This window comes from Nannospalax galili, unplaced genomic scaffold, assembly GCF_000622305.1.
Source record: "Nannospalax galili isolate Female #2095 unplaced genomic scaffold, S.galili_v1.0 scaffold158, whole genome shotgun sequence".
Taxonomy (NCBI): Eukaryota; Metazoa; Chordata; class Mammalia; order Rodentia; family Spalacidae; genus Nannospalax; species Nannospalax galili.
The window spans coordinates 9,532,092-9,540,841 of record NW_008345290.1 but is presented as its reverse complement, the minus strand read 5'-3'; the positions used below and the strand labels follow the sequence as shown (position 1 = coordinate 9,540,841).

General features: G+C 46.9%; 1 protein-coding gene across 1 annotated transcript in view; it reads right to left on the bottom strand.

Moving 5' to 3' along the window:
• The window catches only part of Wipf3 (WAS/WASL interacting protein family member 3), a 107,885-nt gene extending 99,534 nt beyond the window's left edge, over nt 1-8,351 (bottom strand). Inside the window, exon 1 of the mRNA XM_029567566.1 lies at nt 8,246-8,351. The gene's annotated coding sequence lies outside the window, so the exon portion shown is untranslated. The remainder of the gene's footprint in view (nt 1-8,245) is intronic.
• Between the last annotated feature and the right edge of the window lie 399 nt (nt 8,352-8,750).

Genomic DNA, 8,750 nt, shown 5'->3' with positions numbered 1-8,750 from the left:
ATTAAAAGTTGAAAATGAGGCAGGCAGATCTCTGTGAGTTCAAGGCCAGCTTGGTCTACATAGTGAGTTCCAGGGCAGCTGGGGCTACAGGGAGACCCTGTCTCAAAAAGACCAAAAAAAAAAAAAAAAAAAAAAAAAAAAAAAAAAAAATTGAAAACAAAAGAATGAAAAGGATACCAAGATACTACAAACTGGAGCACCATTTTCATACACTGCTGCTGGGACTGTGGCTTGGAAAGCAGTGGCAGCCCTGGAGGTTCTAAACATCAAGTACCTGAGCCCCAGTCAATCCACCCCCAAGACTCTAGTCAAGACATGTGCAGACACAGTCACATGAAAACCTGCACATAAAGACTGTTTCATCATTCACTGCATTCCTCCTCCTCCTCTTCCTGTTCCTCCTCCTTTTCCTGTTCCTCATCCTCTTTTTTCTTTGCATTCATGGGGATCAAACCCAGGACCTTATACATCTGAGACAAGTGCTCTATCTATTACTGAGCTACATCCCTAGGTCAGCATTATTCACAATCAACACGTACAAACAAGTCTCCAACTATCAGCTCATGAATGGATGGACAAAATACTGTATGAGCATAACATGCAATATTATTCTGCAATAAGATGTGAAGGAGCAGGGCGTGGTAGTGCACACCTTTAATCCCAGCTCTCCAGAGGCAAAGGCAGGTGGATCTCTGTGAGTTCAAGGTCAGCCTGGTGTACATAGTGAATTCCAGGCCATCCAGGGCTGCATAGTGAGACCCTGCCTCAAAACAACAAACAAATAGGCAAACAAACAAAAAGACATAGAGGCTGATTCATGCTACAGCGGGATGAACCTTAAAAATATTATGCTGAGAGAAAGAAACCAGCCATGAAAGACCACTCCTGTACAATTCCACTCATACAAACTGTCCAGAATAGCTAAGTCCACAGAGTTGAAAGTAGATTGGTGGTGGTCTGGGGCCGAGAGGAGGAGAATGGGGTATGACCACTAATGGAGTTTTGAGGTGATGAAAATGTCTTAAACAATGTCCTTTTCAAGAATTAAAAAAATTTATTATTTTTATTTTATTTTATGTGTATGAGTGTATTGCCTACATGTATGTGAGTGCACCCGTGTCGTGCAATGCCGCGGAGGTCAGAAGAGGGCTTTATTCCCCTGGTATTTTATGTGTATGAGTGTATTGCCTACATGTATGTGAGTGCACCCGTGTCGTGCAATGCCGCGGAGGTCAGAAGAGGGCTTTGGATTCCCCTGGAACTGGAGTTAAGGACAGTTTGTAGCCACCATGTGGGTGCTGGGAATCGAATCCGGGTCCTCTGTAAGAGCAGTCAGTGCTCTTAGCTGCTGAGCCATCTCTCCAGCCCCTTAAACAATGTCTTAAACAATGGCCACATGACTAATTATTCTAAACATCAGTGAAATTATATACCTTAAAAGGGTGATTTTAAGATATGCAAATAATCTTTAAATGATGCTGTAATTTAAAAACAGACAGCATTATTCAGACAAGCAAAGCAGAATCCAGGGCACAGAAAAATTCAAGAAAAATACAAGCACTTTGGAAACATGAATGAACTGCTTCCATGGATTATGGGCAAGTACAGAGTATAGAAAAGAATGGGGCCCAGGCCTGCTGTGACCACAGGGCTGGATGGGAGGAGCCAGCTGTGTCCAGCATAGGGTGTGGTATGCTGCTCATAGTTGCATGGGCTGCTGTGCAGTTCAACAAGGGGCTTATTTTATAAGGTTTGAGATCAAATGTATGTGGAAATGTCCCAGTGAGATGCATTAATTTGTACAATTATATGTTAATAATATTATGAAAGAAAGCCAGTGGTTTCAATCCTGGGGGCTGTGGATGGAATACAATTTGTAGAGAGAAGACCAGGAACCAGACCATCCAGGAATCAACATGTGCATCTTCGTGTAACGGTGATGGGAAAAGCCAGGGAGAAAATCAGGTTGAGTGTCTGGAATGGGGATAAGGAAGACCCCAGGGTAACTCTGGAGCATCTTGCCAGATGCTAAAAGAGGGGAAGCAGGAGAGGGTGGGGACGGGGAGAAGGGGCAGAGAAGTGAGTTTCACTGGGAATTATTTTGAAGTGCTCTGGTGGGAAAAGGGGTGGGGCTGGCAGGAGGGATCTAGGAATCTTCCAGGAGGCACCTGGTGTACTTCCTGCTCCAGAGTTACTATCATGAAGATCTAGAAAGTGTAACATTTAAAATGACTGAGTCACCTTCAGGAATTGCTAATTAAGTCTGGGAATGGCTAGTTCCCACTCACTAAGCATCCCTCCTCTAATGGGGAGGGTGCTGTAATTTACTCAGCTAAAAAGATTTACTTTCTCTGACTCTTACATTTACAACAATCTTGTGACATCATTCTGGTCAATGAGATTTAAATAGAAGGTCTGAGGAGGGCATCATTTTCTGAAAAGGCAAAACCTCTCTAAATAGAATGGACTTCACACTGCAGCTATCATACTCACCTTTTCTTACCTAGCCTATCAATGGAAGTCTAGAGTTATAGCAGCCATTTTGTGACCATGAGGCAACCAGATTTAGGATGAAGCCCTAAAGGCGATGGATGGAGAAACAGGAAGAGGGAAAGAAACTGGTCTCTGATAGCACTTTGTGAGCTGCATGCAGCAGCCCAGGCTGACTTTACTTGAAAGTCTAGTTCCACAGGACAAATAGCTCTCATCTATTTAAGGTAGATCCAGATGCATGCATTCTTTTTGTTTGCTTTTGCTGCAGATGAATGCAATCCTAACAGATACAAATCATATCTGAGCACTACATACACACACACACACACACACACACACACGGAAGGGAGCTAAAACAATATGACTATCGTTATTCTGATTTTGAAAATGTTTAAAAATATATTATCATTTATTTTGCCAGCACTGAATTTCTTCCTTTTCAAACAGGTTGCTGCACAATTTTCAGGTGTGAGACCAGGGAGATTGCTCTGCAGTTAAGCACTTACCATGCAAACTTCAAGATTGGAATTCAGATCCCCTGAACTCATCTAAATGCAAAATGCCTGGTGACCTGCCTGTAATTCCAGCCTTGGAAGGCAGAGACAGGGGACCCGCAGGGTAAGCTGGTTGGTGAGAGTAGCCGATCATTGTGCTCTGGGTTTGATCGTCTGCCTTGTTGAATAAAGTGGAAGAGAGATCAAGGATGATTCCCAACATCAACTTTGGGTCTCCACATACACATGTGTCTACACATATACAAATGTACACACACACATATAAACGCATGTGCACACACACACACACAAATTACCACATACACCCACATGAAAATCAGGTATAGATAAACCAAGGATTTACTAGTATGAGGAAAAGCCGTGAACACATCAAAACCAGTTAGTGAGCATATGTGCTCAGAGACAGCCTTGGTTCTTTTTTGGTTGACTCGTGTGGTTCATGTAAATGGCTTCAGCCAAAGCAGAACTCTTTCCTCTCTCCTGGGCACATGGGTGAGAAAACAGCAAGTCTCTGTGGTCAATAAAGTTCCAGGAAGTATATACTGTCCTCTGCCTCAAAATTTCCATTGTCTGTAGGCAAGGCTGTGCTGAAGACTCAGCTCTCTATGGAAACAGTGTTGGCTTTAAAGACCTGCCAGGAGAAGCTGTCCCAGGTTTCAGGACCAGGAAGAGCTGGTAACTGATCTGTGCTTATCTCAGGGTCGCGGTCGCTATAGATCGGGTAACGATTTGTGTTTTTCTTTTTGTTTTGGCTGCTGGGATGCTCTGACCAGCTTTTAATGCCACCTCTGCAGAGTGTACTCTTATGATCTATTCCAGTCCTCTAGATTATCTCTGATTTGATCTCATTTTCTGCTCTGTGTACTCCTTTTAGCCCAGTTCATTATTAATTTTATGCTGCTTACTGCCTATTTTGGGTAATTTTTTCAGTTGCTTTCTGGAACAGGGAACATGTAGGACCCATAATTTTTCTAAAACACCAGATCACCATCCAAATAAAAATATCACTGCTTTGTTGAACTCTGTGCTTGGGAGAAGACAGTGTTCTATTTACCCTATTACTTGTTTTTTTGTTTTGGTTTGGTTTGGGGTTTTTTTGGTCTTTTTAAGACAGGGTCTTCCTGTAGCCCCAGCTGGAACTCATTATATGGACCAGGCTGGCCTTGAACTCACAGAGATCCACCCGCCTCTGGGATTAAAGGCATGCTCCACCACACCCAGCCCTAATTACTTTGTGGTTCTCATTTTACAGATGAGGGAACCAAGGCACATAGAGGTTAGGAAATTTGTTTAGCTTCATGCAACAAATTGGTGGTAAATGCAAAACTCAAGCTCAGGTGTTCTGAAGCACGTGGCGTAAAGAATAATATGCAGATCTCATCTCTACAATCAGGGCAGATGGTCTGGAGCCAAAGAAGGAACTGAAGCAGGAAAAGTAAAACAATAGATGATATAAAAGGTACTTGACTCTTGGACCACTGTTAAAGGCATACATTCATAGCCGGATGTGGTGGTGAGGCACCTTTAATCTCAGCACCTAAGGAAGCAGAGGCAAGTGGCTCTCCATGATCGCCATAGCAAGTGCCAGGCCAGCTGGGGTTACAGGAAGATCCTGTCTCAATAAAAATAAGAACAAAGTTATTCATACATTCACTTATGTATTCAACAACCTTTAGGGAGTACCCATCATGGTAGTGATGCTGGGAACAGGTGAAGTGGGTATAGCATTTGTTCTCCAGGAGCTGAGATGCAGTAAAGAAGAGGCTGCTAGGTCAATGACATAGTGGGATTAGGATGAGGGTGTCCACAGGATCTTAGAGCAGGGTAGCACACCATGGATCTGTGAGCGGTTTAGCCCTTGGCTTCAGTGTACCCTTTAACAGTGGGGCTATGAAGAGTAAGCTCCCCAAGAGGGCTTTCAGGATGATTTTATATCTGTCAAGGTCATAGTTGGCCTTGGTATAAGTTAGCAATTATCTCTGAAGGAACCAAAAATTGCAGTCTGGGCACCTTGCTCTGACACCCCCACACACTCTCACAGATGCTGGGCCCTGAAACTCAAAGATCTGAGGTCACCTATGCTTCCGTCTAGCTTCTTCTAGAGCTAACTCGAACTTCTGACATCTCTTCTATGCAGCCATCTGAGATCCAGCCTGTTGCTGGAATGCATCCCCCACACAGAATGGGATACACAATCCTTCGAGATGCACTTGAACGGCTTCCCTACAGTGGCTGCCTCAACACAGTGTTCTTGCCACACCTGTCCTATTTCACTTTACTCCCCTTGATGTTTGAACTCTGCCATTCGCTACACAATTCCTGGCAGCACAACTGGTGTGGGAAAAGCTCCCCAGTCCCCCCCCCTCCACAAAGGAAAGAGCTCAAATAGCTAGGGGCGCTTTCAAGGGCATTACTGGCTGAAGCCAGTGAGAAACATGGCAGTTCCCCAGCTGCAGAGCTGTGCGACTCTAGCTCTGCTCAACAGCAACGTAAAAACTAATTAATCATTTCTCACCAACCTGAACTCCGATTTAATACTTCCCTCTTCAAGTTTGTTTTGTCATGCTATCAGCCAAGTTAGTCAAACACTACAATTCCTCTCTAAATGTTCAGCAGCCAGTGGCAGGAACACTGTGGTTGATGAGGCAGAACTGCCTGCAGATGACTTCGTGGTGGGTACTGGGCTGAGGGGACTCAGCCTTGGACGCCTCTGTAGTAGGTGGTTCACTCGGGGCTCTTTACACCCAAATCCCACAGTCCCCAGAATAAGACAAGCATTGAATGCTACAGTTTTAAGCTAGTGGAAAACGAACACGTTTCTATTTCTCTAAGTTGTGAATTTTCACCTGTATAAGATCATTAGATTATACATCATGACACATTTCTCAGGTCTTTCACCTTTATATAATGTTGCTGTTCTCTAAAGCTTCAAATATTTCCGTACCATAGTTGATGTATACTTAATCACTTTTGCTGGAAAATAAATTTCCTTTTTTCTGCTGAGCTATTTTTGTAGGTTTTTTTTTAAACATTTATTTATTGTGTGTGTGTTTGTGGGTATGTGAGTGGGTGTGTTTGTATGTCACAGTCTGTGGAGGTCAAAGGACAATTTATGGGAGTTGGTTCTCTGCTTTTACCATATGGGTACTGGGGAATGAACTGAGGTTGTCAGACTTGGCAGCAGGCTCCTTTACCCACTGAGCCATCTCACTGGCCTTTCTGGAGTTTTTAGATTTTAGCATTAAATAGAAATAATGATAGAATGTAGGGCAAACAGACTTCCTGGTGTGAAAATCCTCCACATTATCCTGTATTGTTAATCTCATTTTGAAGTTTCAGTTCTGTTCTAGGTTCTAACATTTCTTCTCCATGTGCATGCTGGGATGACTGCAAAATCACAACCTGTACTGTATGAATCTCCTAAAAAGAGCGTTGCCAGGCTGGGCCAGCTGGCTCTCTCCCATTCCTAAAACTGAATGTTCTTAGACACACACTTCCTCCGTCCCTTCTGCTGTGTGCTGACTTAGTGTAACTCCGTGTCACACTCACAACTGCCGGAAAACGGAGGCTCCTAGAAGGACCAGGAGGTGCACTGCAGCTTTTCACCTCTGGAAAGGCAGTCTGATCTCTCGGCCTGCTAAGGCACCCCCAAATTGCCTATTTATAGTGCATTTCTATAATTTCAAGTCTATAGATCCAGGTTCTTATTATAGATCCAGGTTCTTCCCTGGGTAGGTCATTTAACCCCTGTCACTTTCTTTCTTTTTTTTAAACCTCTGTCACTTTCTGTTGTGAAAAGAGCAGAGTAATTGCAATGGTTACTACAGATCTCCAGGTAATGCCTAGAAAGGCATTTAGCAAAGCGAGTGCAGGAGCCACTTCTTGTTACTGTCTTTTGCCCCCTCTGTTTTTTGATTTGGTTTTCGTGGTTTTTAAATGTAACTCTAGAATACACTAGAGGAAAACTGCAGCAATCTGTGCTACCATCACCAATGTACTGCAGCATTAAATTTTTATTTAAGCTTTTAAGAAAGCAAAACATATCTAAGTCAAGTGCCCAAGTTTTCAGCGCATATTTTCATAAATGTCTAAGCGTTCATCGGTGTGACAACTACCAGCACAAGGTTGGGGGCAGGCCCAGCACCTCCTTCAGCCCTGCCCAGGCCACCAGGAAGTCCCTCTTCTGTCCTCTATCACTGGTCTAGATTTTTAAAAACGAGTTTCTAAAAGAAGGCTAGAGTGTCAGTGATGACTGTAGTGTTGCCTGGCAAGAACCACTCTCCGAAGTGACAAAGGATTCTAGCAAGGAGGAGACCAGACACACGCACACTTTTTCAGAAAGGTCTGCCCAACAAAGGTCCTCATTTACAGCCAAGGACCCCAAGCACAGAGGGTAATGTGGAATCCCAAGATCCTGCCCAGTAATTTAATTTTTCTTCCAGGTCCCTGAGTGACAGAATGCTTCTGGTTTCTCGTGGGGCCACTGGACCGGTTTCCCCCGACTCTTCCCGCAGAACTTTCCAGGGAGGCCAGAGCACCCACCCACGCGGTAGGCACGACACCCTTCGAAGGCACTGTTCCTGAGAACTAAGGCCTGCCAGGTACCCCTTCCCCAACTTTCCAGGTTAGATATGCAGGGGGAATAGTCGCAGGCACCCAAAGAACTTTAAAGCCCGGTGGCGAGATGCACAGGGTTGGAGACGCAAATGGCTGGACACGTCTGGTTTCTCACCTCGCAGGCTCGCAGATGAGCCTTGGGACAACCCGAGCTGCAGCCCCAACTCTGTCACATGGGGCTGTGCGACCTTGGGTAAGTCACTTCCAAGCTCCGCTGGCTTTTACCCTGGGGGCTGCTTCAGTGTTGTGCGACCACTTCCAGCTGTGCGGGTTCCCAGGTCTTCCTTACTCACGCCAGGGTCCTTCCCGCTACATTCCCCACCCAGCGGGACCCCAGCCTTTTGTTCCTGGGGTGATGCGAGGAAAGCAAGCTGAGCCCCGCGGAGGGCCAGGCCGAGGAGGCCCGGGCGCCAGAAGCAGCTCACTGGAGAGTGCTGTCCCGGGAGGTCACCACGCAGCCCGGCCTGACCGCCTCGTCGCCGCGGTCCCGCAGCTCCGACCTGGCGCCGGCGGGGACTGCATTCCGGGGATCCCTGGCCTCGGGACCCACGGAACCACCGCCGCCAGCACGCGTCGGCCTCCCCGCCGCCCTCCCGCCCGGACGCGCGCACAGCCACTACCTGCAGCTGGCCCTGCCCGGCCCCGCTGGACTGGAGCTGCCGCCGCAGTCCCCGCCGTCCCCGCTGCCTCCCGGCTCGGCTCGGTCCGCTGCGGTGCACCACCGGCCGCGCTCCGCTCGGTGCGCCCGGCTCCTCCGCTGCGGCCGGGACGCGGAGGCGGAGCCGCCTCCACCTGCTCTCCGCGGCTCCGCCGCCTGGGGCTGGGGAAAGGGCCCGGCGGGCGGGGTCGCTCTGGCACCCAGGAGGCGGGTCCCAGCCTCGAGGCACCTCCCAGGTACGGAGTCCTAAGTCTGAGCTGCGGGGACAGTGGGGCCTAGGGCTGGAGTTCTCCAGAGAGGGTGATTCGTGACTGGATCCCTCCACTCCACAGACACACCACCTCTTCAATGTGTTTCCAAAAATTCTGAGCCCTCGGCTAAGCCCAGATAGCGCTAAAAGCCATGGAGACAAAAGAGGGATCAAGACTAGAATTCTCGGTCTAGTAAAGAAAACCAGCAGTTACAAC